Consider the following 24,244-nt stretch of genomic DNA (forward strand, 5'->3'; position numbering starts at 1 on the left):
AGACATTTATGATATAGCCTACAACTCTGGCCCAGGTATATTGATGTAATGTTAATTAATGTATGCATGTGTCATAGTACCATCATCTGCATGTTTGTAATAGCTGTATATTAATTTATGCACTACTATCACTAATTTCTACAAAACAACACTTGACTCTCCTTTTTGATTGATTTAAATGATGGTGATTGAGCATGATGATAACTCTTAATGATCATCTTCATAATTGCCTTAGTCCCTCCCAAGTCTTTGGCTTCAGTGTGTGACATCAAAGGAAGCTCCTCTCCAGATCTCGTGCAGATATGGTCCTGAAATGGTAGGATGAGAGGAAGAGAGGAGGGTAGGGCCCCACGGAGGGAGGAGGGGACAAGCAGGGGGGGCGCTGTGATCACAGAGGGGGTATCATCCTCAGCTCTCTTCCACATTTCTCTCTCTCTATCAAACGCTCCTACAGAGCCGTAGAAGGCAACGGTCGGGGGTTCCGGGAGATCGAGGATTAATTCTAGAGAAACAGACAGACAGACAGACAGACAGAAACAGAGGGAAAAACGACAAGTGAGAAATAACAGTACTTACTGGTTCCAGTAATATCAGAGAACATACCAGAGGGGAGGCTGGTGGAGGTCGATGCCGGAGAACATGTGTGTTTGGTACCATTCCATGCATTACAACGAGGCCGTCCTCTGATTTCTACCTCCACCAGCCTCCCCTGGAACCTTCAGTGTCTACGGTCATATGCAACATTTCCAGGACAATATATTTAATGTCACTAGAAAGATTCCAAACTTAGAATAACTTTGTATATAGAATAGAATTATGTCAGTAGTATTACCTGAGTCGTCACGCAGCTGAGTGTGCAGGTAGGGGTGTTTGGTGTAGAACCTGTTGTAGATGCAATAGACGACGCCCATCAGAGTAACGGTTCCCACGGCTGCTGCTATGAACACGGCAACAACGTCTGCGTCTTTGATCCCATATGCATCTGTGAGGCAGAGTATTACCCCCCCCCACACACACAGACACACGTGTTAAGCCTGCCAATATCTCCTATGTATGTATGTATACTAATACAAAACATTAGGGTGGGTGGGTGGGTGGGGTGCAGACCTTCCTCAGGGACACGCTGCGCTTCTGGCACAAGATACTCAAGGACCGCCTGGCCAGGTGGGGGGGGGGGGTGTGTATGGGGAAGAGTTTGTGTGTGTTGAGTAGGGTTGGGTATCGTTTGGGTTTTATCCGGTACCGGTATATACTTTAAAAACGGTACCGGTACCGAAACGGTACTTAATTCGGTACTTTAGATTTTTTTAAATGACATATACAGTGGGGAGAACAAGTATTTGATACACTGCAGCAGGGATTTGGGCCCACTCCTCCATACAGATCTTCTCCAGATCCTTCAGGTTTCGGGGCTGTCGCTGGGCAACACGGACTTTCAGCTCCCTCCAAAGATTTTCTATTGGGTTCAGATCTGGAGACTGGCTAGGCCACTCCAGGACCTTGAGATGCTTCTTACGGAGCCACTCCTTAGTTGCCCTGGCTGTGTGTTTCGGGTCGTTGTCATGCTGGAAGACCCAGCCACGACCCATCTTCAATGCTCTTACTGAGGGAAGGAGGTTATTGGCCAAGATCTCGCGATACTTGGCCCCATCCATCCTCCCCTCAATACGGTGCATTCGTCCTGTCCCCTTTGCAGAAAAGCATCCCCAAAGAATGATGTTTCCACCTCCATGCTTCACGGTTGGGATGGTGTTCTTGGGGTTGTACTCATCCTTCTTCTTCCTCCAAACACGGCGAGTGGAGTTTATGCCAAAAAGCTCTATTTTGGTCTCATCAGACCACATGACCTTCTCCCATTCCTCCTCTGGATCATCCAGATGATCATTGGCAAACCTCAGACGGGCCTGGACATGCGCTGGCTTGAGCAGGGGGACCTTGCGTGCGCTACAGGATTTTAATCCCTGACGGCGTAGTGTGTTACTGATAGTTTTCTTTGAGACTGTGGTCCCAGCTCTCTTCAGGTCATTGACCAGGTCCTGCCGTGTAGTTCTGGGCTGATCCCTCACCTTTCTTATGATCATTGATGCCCCACGAGGTGAGATCTTGCATGGAGCCCCAGACCGAGGGAGATTGACCGTCATCTTAAATTTCTTCCATTTTCTAATAATTGCGCCAACAGTTGTTGCCTTCTCACCAAGCTGCTTCCCTATTGTCCTGTAGCCCATCCCAGCCTTGTGCAGGTCTACAATTTTGTCCCTGATGTCCTTAGAAAGCTCTTTGGTCTTGCCCATTGTGGAGAGGTTGGGGTCTGATTGATTGAGTGTGTGGAGAGGTGTCTTTTATAAAGGTAACGAGTTCAAACAGGTGCAGTTAATACAGGTAATAGGAGGGCTTCTTAAAGAAAAACTAACAGGTCTGTGAGAGACGGAATTATTACTGGTTGGTAGGTGATAAAATACTTATTTCATACAATAAAATGCAAATTAATTATTTAAAAGTCATACAATGTGATTTTCTGGATTTTTGTTTTAGATTCCGTCTCTCACAGTTGAAGTGTACCTATGATAACAATTACAGACCTCTACATTATTTCTAAGTGGGAAAACCTGCAAAATCAGCAGTGTATCAAATACTTGTTCTCCCCACTGTATATATATAATAATAACACGGTCGACAACATTAAACAGCTTTTCACTTTTTTATTGCTGAGGCACAATATATATTTGTTAAATATACACTCAAATTAAAATAAATGAAAATAAAACTCCTGCTGACTGAGGCACAATATACATATAATATTACAGTGAAATATACACTCAAATTAAAATAAATAAAAATAAAACTCCCACCTCAGCAATTCTTTTGCAAAAAGATCAGCATATCTGCCTTCTCTGGCAAAATACGACACCTCTCTTGACTTTTTTATTGTCATTTTGACTTTTGTTTTGTTTTGACATAATTGTCTAATGGCACAGATTTATAAACATAAAGTAAACAAATATTGTTTTCACGTCACTTTACCTGAAACAGGGAGATTCCACAGTGGAAAAGGAATGCAGTCCCTTGACCACAAACCTGGTAACAGCCCTGTGAATTTCCTCCACCTTGTCTTTGGTCAAAGTTCCCTTCTTTGCCAAGGTGAATGGCGTCTCTGATGCTGTAGCTGGAGAGCCAACAATATAAACATAGGTTAAATAATGTTACTGTAGCTAAATATTTGCTGCTGCCTGTCTTGGATAGGACCCTCTTGAATAAGATGTGTTTAATCTCTCAATCCCCCCCCCCTTTCCTGGTTAAATAAAACAAAACAAGAAATAATTTAATAGAGGGCGAATAGCCTACTTAATAAACGCAGGATTTGCGATCAACGGTTAGGCTACATTGGGACTGCCGATGAAAACTAGCTTAGGCTAACTCTAGTGCAGGGGTGCTCACACTTTTTGGAACCAAGATCTACTTTTCAAGTAGCCAGTCTGCCAAGATCTACCAGTCTAGTTTCAACATCGCAAACGTACATGCACGTACTACAAACACACACACACACACACACACACACACACACACACACACACACATTTTAATCATTTATTTCTGTCCACATAGAAACAAGTATACAGGGACACAAATACTGAAGGCACAGATGGGATGCATTCACAAACAGACATGGACAATGTCTTTCACATACAACAGGACAAGACTCACGGGTACAAGTAACACCGTCTCCGCCATATTTGGCGGCTGCCAATAATCGCAGAGACAGAGCAATACTTGCTGAGCCTTTTTGCTTCTCCCTTGGACATTCCCAGTAGACGTAGTCCTCTGACAACCAATCTGTGCACATGCCCAAGACTGCCAAATATAAAGACTAATAGCGTACACCTATAGCCTAGCTCTGAGATGGTGTCTACAAGCTGCTGGTATTTCATGACCTTAGTCATGAAGGCTTCCTCTAGGCTTATATCAAAGGTGCACGCTACCTCTAATACAGACACCTCTCTGGACTCTTCATTAACAACAACAACATCTGGTGTGTTAGCAGACAACTGTGAAAAGTGACATTGGTCATTACAGAAATTGAACATGGATGCATTGACACAAGCATGTGTATACATTTTCACTGTAACTGGGAAGTGGAGTGATATGTCCTTTACTATTAGGCTCACAATTCTGTCATGACGTGCTATATACATTCCTTTGTAAACATAACAGCCATTCAAGATATGTGAAAGTGTTTCTGTAACCTGTTCTGTGGTGTGGTGCAGGCAATGAGGAACCTGAGTGGAGGGAAACCAAATAGAGAGGTTGAGTCTGGTAGGAAGGACTTGTAATCTGGCCTTGGTTGTGAATATGACAATGTCCTCATCGAGTGCAGTGTTTTTTAGAAAATAATGGGAAACAGGGTGATCAGCTGTGGGAAGACATGCCAGTTTTCCCTGGAGTTTCAGACCAGTCCAGTGTTGTTGTTGTTGATGTTGATGAAGGTCCATGAGAGTCCGTCTGGCCCCTCTAGATGTTAGCTGGTGGCTCTGTCCAGCAAAGGAGGCTGTTGCCCTGACCTGTGTGAGAGGGTCAGATATACAGTTCTCTGAGACCCGAACAGTCTCAGAGTCAGACCGCACCCACTCCAGGGACACCCCGGCTCGGACACAGAGGTCATTCAGGTCTGGCCAATCAGACCAGACTCCAAAACCAGCGGAATGAGTGTCCAATTTTCCGCTGGGTTTCCTCTTGAACCCAAGGAAGTGGGGCTCCGCCCCCCTGGCAACTGGGACCTTCCTTCTCCTCAGGTTCAGGAACATGGAGGAGCGGGCCAGCTCCCTGACGTCCTTGTCGTCGTTGTTAAGCATCCTGAGAAGATGGGAAATTCTCATGCTGGTGTAGATCCATTCTACATTGGGGACCCCTAGCCCTCCCTCCCATTGGGGATGAAAGATGATGTCACGGGTGCACACACACACACACACACACACACACACACATTTGCCAGTCTGCATAGGGAGCCATAGCACAAACCCTCCCTCTCTCTCTCCCTCTCTCTCTCTCACTCTCTTACACACACACACACACACACACACACACACACACACACACACACACACACTTTCTCTCACTCACACACTGACAGCCAGTCTGCAGTACCATAGCCAACTACTGATCCAACAAACAGAAAAGTAAACCAGATACAAAACAGGTAGTTTGAAAGGAGGAAATAAATGCATTTCTCTACCTTAGTGGGAGACCTGGCACTGGGAGGAGGCAGCTAGTTTCTAATAGTCAGGGCTGTAGGAGCTGGTTGCAAGGTGTCATCAGCCACTGTGGATCTGTCATCGAAAAGGCAATCTGCAGCCTCGAGAAACTTTTTTCACAATTTTGCCGTCTTTGAATGACTTCTTGTGTTTAACAAGAACGTGACTGACGCGATAAGAAGCTATCGTTGCAGCCGTACGTTTTCGCTCTTTTGCCACATTTCCCTTCTTCGAAATAGCCATCGTAGATTTGCTGATCAGACAGACGCATTTCCAATATCACATCGTGTAAAAAAGTCCTCCTCCCATTCTGGATGGAAGTTATACGTTATTGGTTTCTTACTTGGTCCAGCTTCCCCACTCATTTGTATAGCCTTTATTTAGTATTATATAGTAAATAGTAGAAATTGGAAGGCTAACTAGGTAATTAGTCCCGCCGGTATTTTGTATTTTGTAGTTGGTGCTGTTGACTGCGCATGCGTGGTGAACCGTGTGTTAGGTGTAGGTGAAAAGATCAGATCTCAGACTGGCTTACCTGTACGTCAATCAAGTGGCAAAAGCCATAGTGAGGATGGATGATAGGCGAACTTTTTTGTCGTTTTCGGTTTTTTTTTCGTTTTTTTTCCGTTTTTTTTTTCCCGTTTTTTTTTTTTCCGTTTTTTTTTGGGTTTTGTTCAATGCCATGCGATCTACCCATACTACCTTTGCGATCGACCGGTCGATCGCGATCGACGTATTGGGCACCCCTGCTCTAGTGCATTTACATTGATAGAAAGATTAGAAACAGACTTGTTGATTAATGTCCACTGTCCCCCTCTTTAAATAAATAAACGGAAATAAACGGAAACATTACTAACCTGAGGAAATGCTGCTGTCATCATCCTCAATGGGAATGGCGGTCTCCCCCTCCCCCTCTCCGGGACTGCTTGAGGTGCTTGCCGAAGGGTTGCGCAAGCTGTCAAACACGGTGCACCCTTCTACCCTTAAATGTATCCCGTGCGTTGCCAGGTGTTTCATCAAGTTAGATGTGTTCCCTGCTTTACACGCGAATGATTTTAAGCATTTTGAGCACTTCGCATTGTTTTCGTCGAGTCGGGTGAAATGCAGCCTCACTTTAGAACGCTTCATTAGGGCCTTCGGCATTCTCGGTGACCTCGTAGCTAGGCTAGCTAGCGAAATTCGATAATATGATGATGATAATAATAATAATAATAATAATAATAATACAATTCAGATAATATAATAATTTAGTATATATGCTTTCACTCACTCTTCTTAACTCGTAACACAACTGCTCAGCTCACTACCACGACACGCACTGAGTGGAAATTTAACAGGCGATGTCACGTCACGAGTCACCAGTTGACTGTTGCATGACACCGGACACCAGGGGGCGAGATAGAAAAGTACCGAAATTAGGTACCGAAATCTCCTTTGCAATTCGGTACGGTAGATACCGAATGTAAAGTAACCGGTACCTACCGGTACCGATTTTCGGTACCCAACCCTAGTGTTGAGTGTGTGTGGTTGGTGTGTGTGTGGGGAGGGGGAGGAGAGTTTGGAGTGTGTGTGGTTGGTGTGTGTGTGGGGAGGGGGAGGAGAGTTTGGAGTGTGTGTGGTTGGTGTGTGTATGTGGAGGGGGAGGAGAGTTTGGAGTGTGTGTGGTTGGTGTGTGTGTGGGGAGGGGGAGGAGAGTTTGGAGTGTGTGTGTCGTTGGGGGGGCCGGGGGGGGGCTTCTGACACAATATTTAAAATGAGCAGGTGTTACGCTTGCCTGGCTCTTGACAAGGTGACAAAAAGGGAGACGACACATGGATAACAATAATAGGAGATTTATTAACGTAAATAATGTAGAATTGAAATAATGATAAAGAAAATAGTAACGACAACCAAAAACGGCTGCTGGTCGACAAGGAAGAGAGCGAGTCCATCAATTTGACCCACTCTTATGGTTCCTGGGACAATTAGGATGATCACCCCCACCTGTGCCCATCTGGAACCAAGAGATACGGTCAACATGACAACAGATGTATAGCGCCCACTATTGGTTCAAGTGTGGATCGTCACAGCAGGTGATTAGTTGATCAGGTGTGTTAACTAGGAGTGCAGCGGTTCTGGATTTTCCTTTAGCAACATTGATGGAACACCCCCCTTGTAGTCATGTTTTAACCCTCCTGTCTCCTCTCCTCCTCCTCCTCTCCTCCTCTCCTCCTCTCCTCCTCCTCCTCCTCTCCTCTCCTCTCCACCTCCTCCTCTCCTTCTCTCCTCCTCTCCTCTTCTCCTGCTCTCCTCCTCTCCTCTCCTCTCCTCTCCTTTCCTCTCCTCTCCTCCTCCTCCTCTCCTTCTCCTCCTCCTCCTCCTCTCCTCTCCTCTCCTCTTCTCCTCCTCCTCTCCTCTCCTCCTCTCCTCTCCTCCTCCTCTCCTCCTCTCCTCCTCCTCTCCTCCTCTCCTTCTCTCCTCCTCTCCTCCTCTCCTCTCCTCCTCCTCCTCTCCTCTTCTCCTCCTCTCCTCCTCCTCTCCTCTCCTCTCCTCCTCTCCTCTCCTCTCCTCCTTCTCTCCTCCTCTCCTCTCCCTCCTCTCCTCCCCTCTTCTCCTCCTCTCCTCCTCTCCTCCTCCTCTCCTCCTCCTCTCCTCTCCTCTCCTCCTTCTCTCCTCCTCTCCTCTCCCTCCTCTCCTCCTCTCCTCCCCTCCTCTCCTCCTCTCCTCCTCTCCTCTTCCTCTCCTCCTCTCCTCCTCCTCCTCTCCTGCTCTCCTCCTCTCCTCCTCCTCCTCTCCTGCTCTCCTCCTCTCCTTCTCTCCTCCTCCTCCTCTCCTGCTCTCCTCCTCTCCTCCCCTCCTCTCCTCCTCCTCTCCTCCTCTCCTCCTCCTCCTCTCCTGCTCTCCTCCTCTCCTTCTCTCCTCCTCCTCCTCTCCCTCCTCTCCTCCCCTCCTCTCCTCCTCCTCTCCTCCTCTCCTGCTCTCCTCCTCTCCTTCTCTCCTCCTCTCCTCCACAGTGACTTTGAGAAGGTCCTCACTCAGCTCCAGTGGCCCTTCATCTCCCCCCCCCTGCAGACGCTGTCCCCCCCCCCCAACGCCCAGGAGCTCAGCAGCCAACTGGACCTACTGGTGGCCCAACTGCTGTCCCTGCAGACCTCGTATCCTCCACACACACACACACACACACACACACACACACACACACACACACACACACACACACACACACAGCTGCTGTCACTGCAGACCTCGTATCCTCCCCCCCCACACATTTGAATACTTTATTTGGTTCCACAAATTATATTATACAAACAGGGAATCAAATATTTCGGGGCTAAGCAGCACTGAACACTTAAGGGTACACATAACACCTCCTTCTCCACACGGCCAAGCTGCCAATAATAGCTGAGACAGAGCAAAATTTGGCAACCTGTTTGGCCTTTCTTTTAGACATTGCAGCAATTCTCAGACCCCTCATGGTGCATTTATATACATGGCCCAGACTTCCAAATACAAGTATGCTGAATTTGCACTTGTATCCAAAGCTGGTTATCGTACCAAGCAGTGGTTGGTATTTGATATACTTGTCCTGGAAAGTCTGGTCCATGTACAGGTCAAAGGGGCAGCCTACTTCTACAATCAGCACCTCCTTGTGGCTGGTGTCAACAAAGACAACATCAGGTGTATTTGGGATGTTGGCAAAAACATCATTGGCAAAACCAAACCACTCTGGTAACACTCTGGCATGCTTGTACATAGCTGCGCTAGATGGTAAGATGTTTTGTACTGAATCAGACACACACACACACACACACGCACACACACACACACACAGCTGCTGTCACTGAAGACCTCGTATCCTCCACACACACACACACACACACAACTGCTGTCACTGCAGACCTCGTATCCTCCACACACACACACACACACACACACACACACACACAGCTGCTGTCCCTGCAGACCTCGTATCCTCCACGTAGACACACGCACACACACACACACACACACACAAGTACTGGGAGGGGGGGGTTACACATGACAGGGCCGACCTGGACCATGCTGTCTATGTAGCCTTTCATTTCACATTTACATTTTTGTTATTGACAGAAGAAACCTGGTAAGCTCTCAGCTCGGCTCAGATCTGTTGTGTGAATATTTAAACACTTTTAATCTGGACCCGTCGGGCTGCTTTTGAGTCGTATACGGGAAACCAGATTAAACGTTTTCAGACACTGGACACAGACCAAGCCTTGTTCTGTACATTTTCAACATATTATCTCCATGGAAACAAATGCATTTAAATCTATTTTAATCTATGTTCCAGAAACAGCCACCCAACCACCAGTACCAGCTCAGCGGCCTTGTGGTTAGAGTGTCCCTCTGCCCTGAGATCGGGAGGTTGTGAGTTCGATCCCCGGCCGAGTCGTACCACCAAAGACTATAAACATGGTACCTGATGCCTCCCTGCTTGGCACTCAGCATTAAGGGTTGGATTGGGGGGGTAAGACCCTGCGACATACCAGCGTCATGTCCAGGGGGTGTACTTGTACATCAAGCCGCCTCACGCTACGGAAACTGGCGATAGGCTCCTCCCCCTAAAGGGCCGTTAGGCTCCAGAACCATCGCTTCTCAAGGCTGCTTACTTATGTTTCAGAAACCAGGCCCAAGTATCTATGTACATAATAGTGTCTGTGTACAATATGTACATATCGTTTGTTACAGTTCTGTTAGGGAGGACGTTGTTTGTACGAACTCTGACCTATGACCTATGTGATGATGTCACGTGACATTTGACTGAGACAGAAACCGGGTCTGTTTCCTTGACGACCGTCTCTCAGTGATGACCTCATATCGGAGAAGGAGGCGCCCTCGCGCCTGGGCGAGCGGCTCACTCCGCCCCTCTCGCTGCCCAGATGCTGAGATGTCTGAGATGCTGGGCAGCTGTTGGTGTATTTATCTGTCCATAGGAGTGTGAAGTGTTCATTAAAGTCATCACATGAATGAGGACATCAGAACTTAGGTGATCACCTTCGTACTACAACATATGAAGTCGAGAACCTGAGATCCTCCTTACCACACACAAGCTCTCTCCAGCCTGACAAGACCACTCCCTTAGCTGCACAGGCTCGCACATAGGACGAGAACACGGCACACAGGCAGTCTTCACTCCTCTCACAATTGCAGCTTGAGTATGTGCATCGCTGCAGACAAGATCATGTTTAGTGCATTCTAAGCCAGACATTCGTAACTCAAAATTCAAGTCGTACAGTGCCAGGAAGGCAGTACCTTGTAGTAAATATCAGGATCAACCATGGCATGGCACTTGACAAAAGAGCTCTCTGGACTTCTCAGCAAGGAGCACCAGTGTTCAGCATACTTCTCTAAGGAAAGAAGAGGACGGGCGAAGATGATGAGTAGTTTTCACATGTCTGCAGCTGTACATATTGCTGCCCGTGTACTGTACGCAGTCTGTATGGTAGCTCTTTGGTATAAAAAAATGACAGAATGCCAGGACACCGTGACCAGTAAAAGGGACAACACCTATGGTAGATTCTCTCTGTTCTATTCTCTTTGGGACAGCATACCATTCTCCACACTCAATGAATTAAAATTATTGGGTGTCTGGGTGTCTGTGTGTGTGTGTGTGTGTAGTGGCGGTGGAGAAGGTGGATGCGATGCTGTCGTCTGAGGGTGCGTGGAGCTCCCAGTACAGAGACATCAGCGACATGGACGAACTGAAGGCTCCTGACTGTGCTGAGACCTTCATGACCCTCCTGCTGGTCATCACTGGTAGGAACACACACACACACACACACACACACACACACACACCTGTCTGTCTCTCTCTCTCTCTCTCTCTCTGTTACTGGTCATCACTGGTAGGAACACACACACCGACTTGTGTCTCTGTCTCTCCGTCTCTGTCTCTCTCTCTCTCTCTCTCTGTCTCTCTCCGCCTGTTTCTCTCTCTCTACCTCTCTCTCTCTCTTTCTTTTCTGACTCTTTTCGGGCACTGCCCTAAACTGGTTTAGATCCTACCTACAGGACAGAAGCTACTACTATGTCTCCATTGGCAACTTTGTGTCCGACAAATTAAAATCATGTGAGGTTCCCCAAGGATCAATCCTTGGCCCCCTTCTATTCATGTCTACATGCTTCCATTGGGACACATCATAAAAAAGAACAAAATTGCCTACCACAACTATGACATGCTGACATGGATGACACACAAATCTACATATGGCGCTTTTCCACTATCGGCCCGGCTCGGGTCGGGTCGGCACGCTTCGGCACGCTTCGGCACGCTTTTGAACAGTTCTGGTTTTCCACTATACACAACAGACCAGGAACGAGTAGGAGGAGTAGGCGATAGTAGGCGGAGTTACGCGTCATAAAAGCGCGCCATGGTGGTGACGTATATTTTCACGAGACACAACACAGCCACAACAATAGCAACATGGAGGAACTTGAAGCTATGTATACTTTTTCCTCGGCATGTGGTATATTATTAACCGTGATTTTTTTGGGAGAGAAAGAGAAAGAGAGAGAGGAAGCTATGTACACATAATAAAGTCATGTTTTTTGAACCCTTAAAACCACTGCCTTCACTTGTCTGCTTTATGAACTGTAGTATCATTGTGTGCCGTGTTATTTACGGACAAACACGGTGCCCGGAGGCACCCTTTGCGGGTTAATAACTTCGGTTTACCGTGGGTTAGGATAACAACTCAAACGTGTCCGGATAGGGGAGAGGACAGGGAATCCAAAACCATTTGAATGGTGTCGATACGACACTGCTATCACGGTCGACACAGCGCGGAGCGAATTCCCTGTTAAAACTTTTCTCTCCCCCCGCTGTCAAAGGGAGTTTCAATCAGCTGGCGCGGTGCTGCGAGCAGCAGCGGGTGAACTCCCGGTTCATTGAGTTTACGGTTAAAAGCATAACTTCTCGGGGTGTAAAGCACTCTCTCTATTTCGGGCTAAACTGTGCAGTGTAGCCGGCGTCCTGGTTCCTCCAGCAACCGGACACAAATAACAACAAATATGTAATATGTAAATATGTATAATACCACGTTCATTGATAAAATGATGCCAGGGATGGAAAGGGGTGATGGCAGTTTTAGAAGGGGATGATGAAGCTCTGGACTATGGAACGGCACAGCACAGCACAACGGGGGGAAATGCGATAAGAATTATGTCAAAATGCAGCACCATCATGCACAGATCAGCCTTAATGCATGTAACGTTAGATATATAACGTTATACAGGGAGCGATGTATTTCTACAGAAAGGCTGATAGATTGTAGAATCTTCTTGTTGGTAAAACGATGGAATCAATCTATTGAGGATTGTGATCTTAAATGCGTTGTGTCTTCTCAGGATAGATTAGGTGCACAGCATACACGATTTGACAAGGAAATAGGATGTTCAACACGGGTCGGAATCTCTGTACTTGATTTAATAAGACAGTCAGCGAATGGTCCATCAGCACCAGTGGTGTAGTCTAGTTTTTTCTAGTGGGTATACTGTGATTTTGCCCTCCCAGTCAGAGCGACACCTGTCCCGTAGCGACACCCCATAAGCACCACCACACTCACTTATGCATACAGTATGCATCTACACCAGTGTTTGCTGCCTTGGGGGGGTGGTGGGGGGGGTGGCATGGACTGTACTTGTACATCAAGCTGCCTCACGCTACAGAAACAGGAGATAGGCTCCTTCCCTATGGGCCGTTAGGCTCCAGAACCATTGGTTCTCAAGGCTACTTACTTATGTGGTCTTGACTACCTGTCCACTTTCTCACCTGGTTCTTGCTCTCTCTCTCTCTCTGGTGTGCCGACACCATCCTGCTCTCTCCTTCTCTCCCTCCCTATCCTCCTCTTTCCCTCTTTTGCTGTCAACCAAAAGGCAAACATAACAACCAGAGTATTTATAATTTAATAAGAGGTATACATTGAATTCATATCAAATCATAACATAATTCTAATTGAATATTGGGTTGCTGTGGGCAATGCAGTCAGATACTGTCTTTACTTACTCTCTCACCTGTAAGAAAATCGTATGTCCAACTACAAAAAACAGACATTTCCAATGAGTGAGGGTTTGTTCCAATGCTTCAATCCACTGTCCATGTACTGTAAATATACCATTATGGTATTACCATAAAGCCCAATTCTAGCAGAATAAGAAAGATTGTATATCTACTTTAAGTAAAATAATAAAGTGCCTCCAGTTAGCTCTTTAGCTGGCATGTGTGCAGCAGACTAGCTCATCTAATCACCTCTGAGCTAGCTAGCTTGCTAGTTCTTTGACACTATTATTCACACCATGAAACTATAATCAGACACTTTCTAATCACAATAATAACGACTAATTTGAACCAACTTTCTCTGTCAGAACACAGTAATTATATTTGCTAACGTTTCAACTTGCTTACTTTCTTCTGCAGAGCTTTCACCCTGCAAAAACTCTCTCGCGTCGCACGCGCACACAAAACAAACCAAAAGCATTCTCCAGCGGCACGAAGCTGTGTGTGGAGGTCTGGCCCGCCCGCGAATTTGCGAAACCTAGGATGGTAAGGGGAGGCCGGGCAATACCGCTACCTGATTGGTTGGCGAAGCACTCCCTCATTGCCCCCTCATTGGCTCCCCCTACCATCCTAGGTTTCGCAAATTCGCGGCCCGCCCACCCCAAGGCTCTGTAGGGGAAATACTGAGACTAGCATTCTGAACGACTGGTTATGCGATAACAAACATGTCAGAAAGTTCAAAGTAAGTGCTTCGTAACACAGACGGGGTGAATGTTATGAATGAAAGTGAAAGTTCTGTCACAAAACGCCGTTACGTATCCTCGCGCATTTTCTAGTGGGTATACGCAAATCCTTGTCCTTTCCTAGTGGGTATACGGCGTAGTCCTGCGTATCACGTAGACTACACCACTGATCAGCACAGTATCTCAGCATCGGCATTCAATGACCATTCCACGACATCATTATGACATACAGACAGGCTGATAGATACGAGTGCAGCGCTGTCTTGCTGGTAGTCAAATATATTTATTTATACAGCATATGGATGTTACGTGCCTGTTAGCCTACTTGCCGCTTTCAGTTCTAGTAGATTTGTAGTTTAGATCTCGCAACCAGGGATTGGGAAGCGATGTATTTCTACGAAAAGGCTGACTGACGCGGGGCTCCAATCTCTGCGTTTATAGAGTGCTCCGGTGTCTTGCTGGTAGTCAAATATATGTATTCATATATACAGCATATGGATGTTACGTGCCTGTTACCTGCCGATTTCAGTTCTAGTAGTTTAGATCTCGCAACCAGGGAAACGCAGACAAGACGCGAATCTACCGGCATTTGACTCATGAGTGAACGGCGAAAATGGCTGGACGGCACAGCTTGGGATTCCATTGAAGTTACAGGGAACTATGTGTGAAAGAGACTTAAATGTTGAAATAACAGTAATACAATGTTCATTGATAAAATAGCAGGGATGGAAAGGGGGATGGAAAGGGGAGATGGCAGTTTTAGAAGGGGGATGATGAAGCTCTGGACTGAGGGACAGCATAGGCACAGCACATCGCCATAATAGCGATTTTTTGGTTATGCTTGTTGTAAATAAAAGTTCTATGATGCTTCCTGCTTCTGAGTAGATTAGACGTGTTTCTCCCTCGCTCCTCTCATACCACTGCTTTCCTGCTTTTTTCTTGCTTCTTTTTTTTATAGTTTTAACACTTTTTTTATATAGCTTTTATTTCTACGATGCCTGCTATCTGTCAAGGTTGTGTGGATCTTTCAAAGAGAGTAGACTTATTGGAATATACTCTCCAGGGGCGACTCTCCGCACTCGAGAATCGCTACGCTAATGGTTCTCCACCCACGCAAGCCTCAAAATTCACACTTCCCAAAGCTAACGAGGCAGGTGACAGCTGCAAAATTCACTGGACAGATGAAATATCCCCCGAAACTACTGAAAAGCAGCCAACTGAAGTCCTCGTTAGCATCATTAGCAACAGGTAGGCCCGAGCCATGGGCTTGCATGACTAAACAGAGCCGAGATAGGAGTCTGAGACACCGGCCCGCAGAGCAGCGAGCTGGCATGACTCCCAAGGCCCGAGATAAGAACATCAGAGTCACGCCAAGATTTCCCAGGCCTGGGAATCACGTGACTCCCCGGCCCCCCCCCGGTGACTCCCCGGCCCGCAGACACGAGTTCAAGGTCACCCCCTCCTTCTTCTACTTCTCTGTGTGACATGCAGCGGATGAAACAGACTTCACCTCCAAAAGATACTTTGTTGATTGGAGACTCGGCGATCAGAAACGTAAGAGGTAAAAAATTACATATCCACTGTCTTCCTAACCTAACGGTCTCAGAAATAACAAAAGATTTGGAAGAAACACTGTCTAAAAACCAGACACAAAGCGTCTTGTATTACGGTGGACAAACCGATTCACGTAAAATGGGCTCAGTAGACTTGAGACGTGATTTCATGGAACTTTTCAATAGACTTGACAAGCTTAAGATTGAGACATTCATCTGTGGACCGCTACCCACTGTTGACAGAGGTAACCTGGAATTCAGCCGGCTCCTAAGCCTTAACACGTACTGTTAACTTAAAAGGCTGAAATTCATTGACCACTGGAACATATTCTGGAGGCAGAGAGACCTATTCAAAAGAGATGGCCTCCACTTAAACAGATCGGGAGAATACCATTTAATGAACAACATACTCTTCAACCTCATAAACTCTGCTCCCCCTTCCCTCGATGCTCTTAAACCAACTGAAAGGCCTACAGCGCAGGATTCTTCAGACTCAGCACAGGCAGCTGAACTGCTCACAGTGGATAAACTCTCCCCACAGTCCTGCGACTCATCACAGCCTACAGTAAAGGGCCCTCCAAACTCATCACAGCTGGCTGAAGTGCGTGCTGCAGATGACTTATCAATCTCCCCATCGCAATTGCCGAAACTGCGCTCCACAGTCGACAGGGCAAAACGAATCATTAGCCAACTCGTTGAACCCCCACTAAGGCGACGGTCCAGCCCCTTTTCTCTCCCCCCACCCTCCCTCCCTGCCCCCAAACCACTCTACCCCAAACTCCCAGAGACACTCATCCACTGAGTCCACTGAGCTCTCCTTCCTCCAACTCACGCCGTTCCTGCCTTTCTCAGCTAGGTTAGAGAAAATGGTGAAGACAGGAGTAGAGCTCACCCGAAAGCTGCTCCATCTCTCCATTCTACAACACCTGGCCCCACACTCCCTGCGACGCCAGCCTCATCAACAATGCCAGCCTCATCAACAATACCCATCGCCCCACCCCGACGCCACAGGATGCTATCTACAACACCCATCCCCCTCCCCCGGATGACACCCATAATCAGTTGATGCTCTAACAGTCCCTGCTTCCATAGAGTTGATACCATTGACATTCCTGATATAAAGCTGGGACTCTCAACTCTTGCTATCCCTGTTCAAATCAGTAACAGAACAGTTAATTGCAAGTCTGAATGCTTTATACACCCCTCAAATTGAATTTCTATACCCTGCCACACACAGCGACCAAACACAAAACCACTCAAGCTAGCACTTTTCAATGCCAGATCCTTAGCTAATAAGTCTCTCTTAATCAACGACTTGATTAGCTCCTATGAACTAGATTTCTTATTTATCACTGAGACCTGGTTAGATAAAGATAACAAGACACCAATTCTTATTGAGTCAGCACCCCCCAATTTTAGAACCTTAGATGTCATTAGATCCCACAAAAAAGGTGGTGGAATCGCCTCTTTCTTCCGAGACAGTTTTAACTGCAAACAGAAATCCTTCGGGGAATTTTTATCATTTGAATATCTTATTATAATGATTTTTAAAAATAATTTTATACAGACCACCCCAATACTCTACTAGCTTCTTTAATGAACTTACAGAGCTTCTCTCCATCATTACTACTGAATTTAATGGTCTGATCATTGCTGGTGATTTCAATATTCATGTAGATAACTCAGAGGACAACAAAGCCAAAGAACTCTCTGTTCTGTTAGATGTTTTTGAACTTCAACAACATGTGAACCTCCCTAATCATAATCGAGGTCACACTCTGGACCTTATCATCACCAAAGGCCTAGATATTTCAAATGTTGTTGTAACTGACATTGCCCTGTCTGACCACTGTTGCATATTCTTTGACGTATCTATCTTTCCTGTTATTCAAACTATGTCTAAAACTATTTCCAAACGATATATCAATGAAAAGACCAGTGCACTGTTCACACAGGCCTTTTCCCTAGCCCCCCCCCCCCCAAACTTCTATTCCAAATGTAAATGACCTGTAAATGACCTTCTACACGATTTCAACTTACAAATCACAAAAAACCATTGATGATATTGCACCCATTAGATCCAAATGCATCTCTGGTAAGCAAAAAGTTCACTGGAGAACTGCCCCATCCGTAAAGACCCAAAAAAGAGAATGTCGTAAAGCAGAGCGCAGATGGAGAAAAACAAACCTTCAAGTCCACTATGATATCTATAAAGAGAATCTTCAGAACTATAACTTAGAAATAAGAAGTGCCAGGCAATCATTTTTCTCTAAGATCATAAACAATAACATCAATAATGCCCGCATCCTTTTCAGAACTGTTGACAGACTAACAAATCCCCCAACACCCATTGCTCAGGAATTTCACTCAACTAGTAAATGCAATGAGCTTGCATCCTTTTTTAACAATAAAATAGAAACCATTAGACAAGGCATTAGGTCTTCTGTGTCAGGCATGAAAAACATGTCCCCATTAACAACCCCAAATAGGGCGGACATAACAACCATGTCACAATTTAACACCATTGATTACAAGACCCTAGATAAAATCATGTCACGTCTTAAACCATCCACCTGTGCCCTTGATGTCCTGCCAACAAGCTTTTTAAAAAACATATTTAGCTGCATGGCAGGCGAACTAATACAAATAATTAACACCTCCCTTTCATCAGGAATCTTCCCTGAAGCCCTGAAAACTGCAGTTATTAAGCCTCTACTAAAAAAGAACGGCCTAGACCCATTTGTACTAAACAACTACAGACCCATATCAAACCTTCCCTGTACAGGAAAAATTATTGAAATGGTTGCCCACGAACAACTTATTACTTATTACAGCAATTATTTGACCCTAAATGATCTCTTTGATGACTTTCAATCAGGCTTTCGCCCCCTACATAGCACTGAAACGGCCCTTATTAAGGTCCTTAATGACATTCGCGTAAACACAGACTCCGGGAAAATCTCAGTTTTGATACTACTAGATCTTAGTGCTGCCTTTGACACTGTGGACCATGACATTCTGGATTCTTAATAGGACTGGTTGTTAAAATCCCTAAATATTCAGGGATTTTAACAACCAGTACCTGGGTAGGACTTTCGGGCACTTCCCTAAACTGGTTTAGATCCTACCTACAGGACAGAAGCTAATATGTCTCCATTGGCAACTTTGTATCTGACCAAATTAAAATGACATGTGGGGTTCCCCAAGGGTCAATCCTTGGCCCCCTTCTATTCAATCTCTACATGCTTCCATTGGGACACATCATAAAAAAGAACAAAATTGCCTACCACAACTATGCGGATGACACTCAAATCTACATAGCCCTCTCACCGAACGACTATCGTCCCATTGACAATCTCTGTAATTGCATTGAGCAAATAAATGCCTGGATGACACAAAACTTCCTCCAACTAAACAAGGACAAAACAGAGATAATTGTATTCGGTGCACCTGACAAAAGATCGAAAGTCAGTGCAAAACTTGATTCTCTCTCTCTTCACACTAAAAAACAGGTCAGAAATCTTGGTGTAATTCTAGACTCCGATCTAAACTTCAACAGCCACATAAACTCAATAACTAAATCAGCCTACTATCACCTGAAAAACATACCAAGAATGAGAGGTTTCATGTCCAAGCAAGACCTTGAAAAACTCATCCATGCATTTGTTTCGAGTAGACTTGATTATTGTAATGGTCTACTAACAAGCCTATCTAAAGGAGCTGTTCGTAAATTGCAGCTCATCCAAAACGCCGCTGCTAGGGTCCTAACAAAAACAAAGAAATGTGAACACATTACACTAATCCTGAGATCCCTGCACTGGCTACCAGTCTCTCAGAGAATTGAATTCAAAATCCTCCTAATTACATACAAATCACAAAATGGTCTTGGACCAAAATACATATCAGATCTCCTCCCACCCTATATTCCCGCAAGGTCCCTAAGGTCAGCTGAGACAAATCAGCTAATAATTCCAAGAGTAAAAACAAAACACGGTGCAGCAGCTTTCAGTCACGCTGCTGCATGCTCCTGGAACAAACTCCCTGAAGAAATCAAACAGGCCCAAACCCTTAAAATATTTAAATCTAAGCTAAAAACCTTCATGTTTTGCACCAGTTATGATTAAACACAAACACTTCTATCAATGTCTTTTTTCCATTAACTATTGTCTTTTTAAATGTTTTATCTATTTACTTCTTATATTTGCTTTTATTCATTGTAATTTTTATTTTTCTTATGCTCCTCTTGCTGTATTTTTAAATAATGCATGTAAAGCACTTTGAATTGCCCCTGTTGTATGAAATGTGCTATACAAATAAACTTGCCTTGCCTTGCCATTGAAATGACATTAAACTAAGATAATACGATGGTTATCATATTTTTTCAAATCTTTATTAATACGTTATTACAGAAACTGTAAGTGACATTTTCCTAGAGCGAAATCTGTTGTGGTATTTAAAAATGGCGGTTAGTGATGAAATCTATGAACATGGGATGACGATTTCCATTGACCAATCAACGGTGTGCAGCGTCACACGTCACACGCAGCCTGGCAAAAAGGTTCCGGGTCTCAAAAAAGGTTCCTGCCATCGATGGGTAGCTAAAGAAGCGACCCGACCCGACCCGACCCGACCCAGGCCGACAAATGGAAAAGCGCCAAAGAAGCAGGCCAGCCCGGGCTGACCCGGGTCAGCCCTCTAGTGGAAAAGCCCCAATAGTTGTATGAAATGTGCTATACAAATAAACTTGCTTTGCCTTTCTCTCTCTGTCCCTCTCTCTACCTCTCTCTCTGTCCCTCTCTCTCTCTCTCTTTCTACCTCTCTCTCTCTCTTTCTACCTCTCTCTCTCTTTCTACCTCTCTCTCTCCCTACCTGTCTCCCCCCCCCCCCCCTCCAGACAGGTACCGGTCCCTCCCGTCCCCGCGGGCCCAGCTGAGCTTCCTGGCGCTGCAGCGAGAACTGGTGGACGACTTCCGGATCCGTCTGACCCAGGTGACCCCTGACCCTAACTCTGACCCTAACTCTGACCCTAACCCCTGACCCTAACCCTCTGACCTCTAACCCTAGGTTACTAGACCCTCTATCTAACCGTACTATCCTCTGACCCCGACCCTAACCCTAACCCTAACCCTCTGACCCCTGCCCCTCTGACAGGTGATGAAGGAGGAGTCTCGCTGTCCGCTGGGCGCTCGCTACGGCGCCGTGCTGAATGCTGCCAACTACATCAGCACCGTGCTGGGGGACTGGGGGGACAACGTGGTGAGAACGCTTTATTGGGACACAGCCTCCCTATGCAGGGTTAGGGGTTAAAGGGCCAGACTGCGTGGCCTTAATTGATGCACTCTCTAAGTCTCTAAGTTCCCTTTCAAACGCACCTTAATGGATATTTATTTCTTTTATTTATTCGAGAGAATATTTATTTTGATTTCCTTTTCAGAAAATGTTTACTTTTTTTATTAGTAGGTTGCAGCAGTGTTGATGCTCCTCTCCCTTCCTCTCCCCCCCCTCCCCACCCCTCCTCTCCCCCCTCCCCTCCCCTCCTCTCCCCCCTCCCCACCCCTCCAGTTCTTCCTGCAGCTGCAGCAGGCTGCGGTGTCCCTGGGGGAGGAGGAGGTGCTGGGGGGGCTGGGGGTGCTGGAGGTGGGCCGCCTGGCCTCCCTGGAGGGGTCTCTGTTCGAGGGTCTGCTGGGTCTGCTGGAGAGGCTGAGGGGCGACATGGTGGGGCGGCTACTGGACGCCGTCATGAGAGAAGTGAAGGAGAAGAGCCAGCCCTACTGCAGGGACAGGTGGGGGGGGGTAGGGGTGTGAGGGTGGGTGTGGGTGTGGGTGTGGGTGTGGGTGTGGGTGTGGGTGTGGGTGTGGGTGTGGGTGTGGGTGGGTCGGTCAAGATGTTTTCTGTAGAAGCTCATCCTGTTGGCTACTGCTGCAGTACTTACAGGAGTTGGACACGAGTGCGTTTGTACATTTGCTCTGAGAGCGCCGGAGCACACACTGGGTTCAAAGTCATAAACGGGACCAAGTCATTTGTTTGGACAAGAGGCATTCCATGAGCGCTGATCAGATTCCACAGCGAATTTACGAACGCAGGCAATTTCTGTCTGGGAGGGAGGAGGGGGGGTACTGGTAGTGGTTACGGTTATGAATATTAGGTTAGGGTTAGGGTTAGGTTTATTCATTTGATTGATAATGATAATAATAACTTTTATTTGTATAGCACTTTTCCTGCAAACGTTGTTGATATAGACAATTTTACCTGATGTAAACCCTCTGTATTCCCTCCCCCTCCGCCCCCCCTCAGATGGCTGTCCCTGCCCTCCCAGAGCGACCAGGCCACCATGTCTCTGTCCAGCTCCGCGTGTCCCATGATGCTCTGCCTGAGGGACCACCTGCTCCGCCTGCAGCAGCTGCTCTGCCTGCCGCTCTTCCACTCCGCCTGGCAGGGCCTGGCCGACCGCCTGGACCTCTACCTCTACCAGGACGTAAGACTGTCTGTCTGTCTGTCTGACTGTCTGTCGGTCTGCGTCTGGAGATTACATTTTACATTGACATTGACATTTTTGGCATTTAGCAGACGCCTTATTCCAAAGCGACTTACAATCGATACATTTGATTAAGCAAGTGAGCAAGTGAGATGTCTGTCTGGGAGTGTCAGCGTGATGCACCTTGTGACACACCTCATTAATTGTGTGTGTGTGTGTGTGTGTCTCAGGTGATCCTGTACAACCATTTCAACGAGGGCGGGGCAGCCCAACTGCAGTTTGACATGACCAGGAACCTGTTCCCTCTGTTTGGACACTACTGCAAGAGACCCGAGAACTTCTCCAAACAGTGAGTGTCTTTCTGTCTCTCTCTCTCTATCTCTCTCTCTCTGTCTCTCTCTCTCTCTCTCTCTGTTTCTCTGTCTCTCTCTCTCTGTCTCTTTCTCTCTGTGCCTCTCTCTGTCTGTCTCTTTCTTTCTCTCTGTGCCTCTCTCTGTCTGTCTCTCTCTCTGTGTCTCTCTCTCTCTCTCTGTCTCTCTCTCTCTGTGTATCACCATGCCCCCCCCCAAGTGTATAGAAGGCCTTATCTCTCTTTCTCTCCCCTCCTCCCCTCCAGTGTGAAGGAGGCCTGCATCCTGCTCTGTCTGAACGTGGGTTCCGCCCTGCTGCTGCGTGACGTGCTGAGGAAAGGGGGGGGGGGGAGGAGGAGGGGGACACCCCCCAGGGACAGCAGCAGCGCTCCCCCGTGGCGGCCCTCAACGAGCTGGGGGTGTTCCGCCTCGCGCCCTGCGACGTCCTCATCCTGCTCAACCTCCGCGCCTCCTGGCCCGGCCAGTGACCGGGGTCAGAGGTCAGGGGTCACAGGGGGTCACAGGGACCAGGAAGAGGAAGGCCCACAGCTCCCTCACACCCTATTGGACCAGACCAGGTAGGACCACTGGACCACAACGACCAATGGGAACAGGCCCTGCTGACTGGACTAGAGACTGTCTGGAGTCAACAAGCTGTTTCTCCCTGGTGGACCGACCCTCCCGTGGCTGTCTGTGTGTTGCCATGGAGATCTGGTACACACACACACACACACACACACACACACAGGACGAAGTGCTGGATTGAACGGTTCTTCAGAGGAGTGGACTTCTCCTCCCTCCCTCCTTACCTCTCTCCCTCCCTCCCACCTCTCTCCCTCTTTACCTCTCTCCCTTCTTACCTCTTCCCTCCCACCTCTCTCCCTCCCTTCTTACCTCTTCCCTCCCACCTCTCTCCCTCCCTTCTTACCTCTTCCTTCCCCCCCCTCCCTCCTTTATCCTCTCCTCCCCTCCTCCCTCCCTCCCGCCCAGTACCAGAGCTAGGAGACCGTACCACTGCTGTTTTAAGCGGTGTGATGTGTTTGATAACAGGACATCTGTACCGTGTGTTCATGTGTTAGCTGGCCGTTTTAAGTGTATGTAAACATTTGTAAAGAATGAAATTACAAATACAAATTATTTAAATCTGAAAAGTTTTAATTTCTTTCATTCCTTAAGTGTTCTGAGGATACATTGGATACACACTCACAACTGTCACACACACACACACACACACTGTTCGAACAGGCTGTGGTTTGGGGTGGCTGGGATCTTTGATGACACCGTTTGTCGTATATATCCTGGATGGAGGGAAACTCACATCCAGTGATGCGCTCGGCTGTCCGCACCACCCTCTGTAGCGCTCTGCGGTTGAGGGCAGTGCAGCTGCCATGCTAGGCAGTGATGCACCCAGTCAGGATGCTTTCAGTTGTGCCTCTGTAGAAGGCCCGCAGGGTCTCAGACCCCATGCCAAACTTTTTCAACCACCTGAGGTGAAAGAGGCGCGCGCTGCTGTGCCTTTTTCCCACCTGTCTGGTATGCACGTCCCAGGTGAAAAGTATTTGGTAGACGGAAGTATTGTTCTTCTCACACAAACATAAGATGCAAGTTCTGTATGGAAGCATATAGTGGACCTAATTCAAATGTTAATACAATTTGAGATTGCAATTGCATGTTCCACTTTTGCATGCATTCTTTCAGTCAATATTCAAATTCAAATGCAATCATATGATTTTCATTTTCATTTTCATGTACCTGGTATGCACATTCGCTGTCAATATTAAAATGATACTGAAGAATCTTCTTGTCGGTAAAATGATGGAATGGATCAATCTATTGAGGATTCGTGATCTTACATGCGTTGTGTC

The 24,244-nt window shown here is 46.7% G+C and overlaps 1 pseudogene across 1 annotated transcript; it reads left to right on the forward strand.

The window, feature by feature from the left end:
* The first annotated feature begins 939 nt into the window (after positions 1-939).
* Positions 940-22,867, forward strand: LOC308164690 (RAD50-interacting protein 1-like; annotated as a pseudogene). The gene is made up of 11 exons: positions 940-984; positions 1,106-1,164; positions 8,240-8,380; positions 10,067-10,143; positions 10,881-11,018; positions 20,448-20,542; positions 20,705-20,809; positions 21,116-21,336; positions 21,849-22,029; positions 22,260-22,378; positions 22,646-22,867. The product of its transcript is annotated as an RAD50-interacting protein 1-like (transcript).
* The last annotated feature ends 1,377 nt before the right edge of the window (positions 22,868-24,244 follow it).

The sequence above is a fragment of the Nansenia antarctica genome, assembly GCF_963989245.1.
Source record: "Nansenia antarctica genome assembly, contig: SUPER_8_unloc_1, whole genome shotgun sequence".
Lineage (NCBI taxonomy): Eukaryota > Metazoa > Chordata > Actinopteri > Argentiniformes > Microstomatidae > Nansenia > Nansenia antarctica.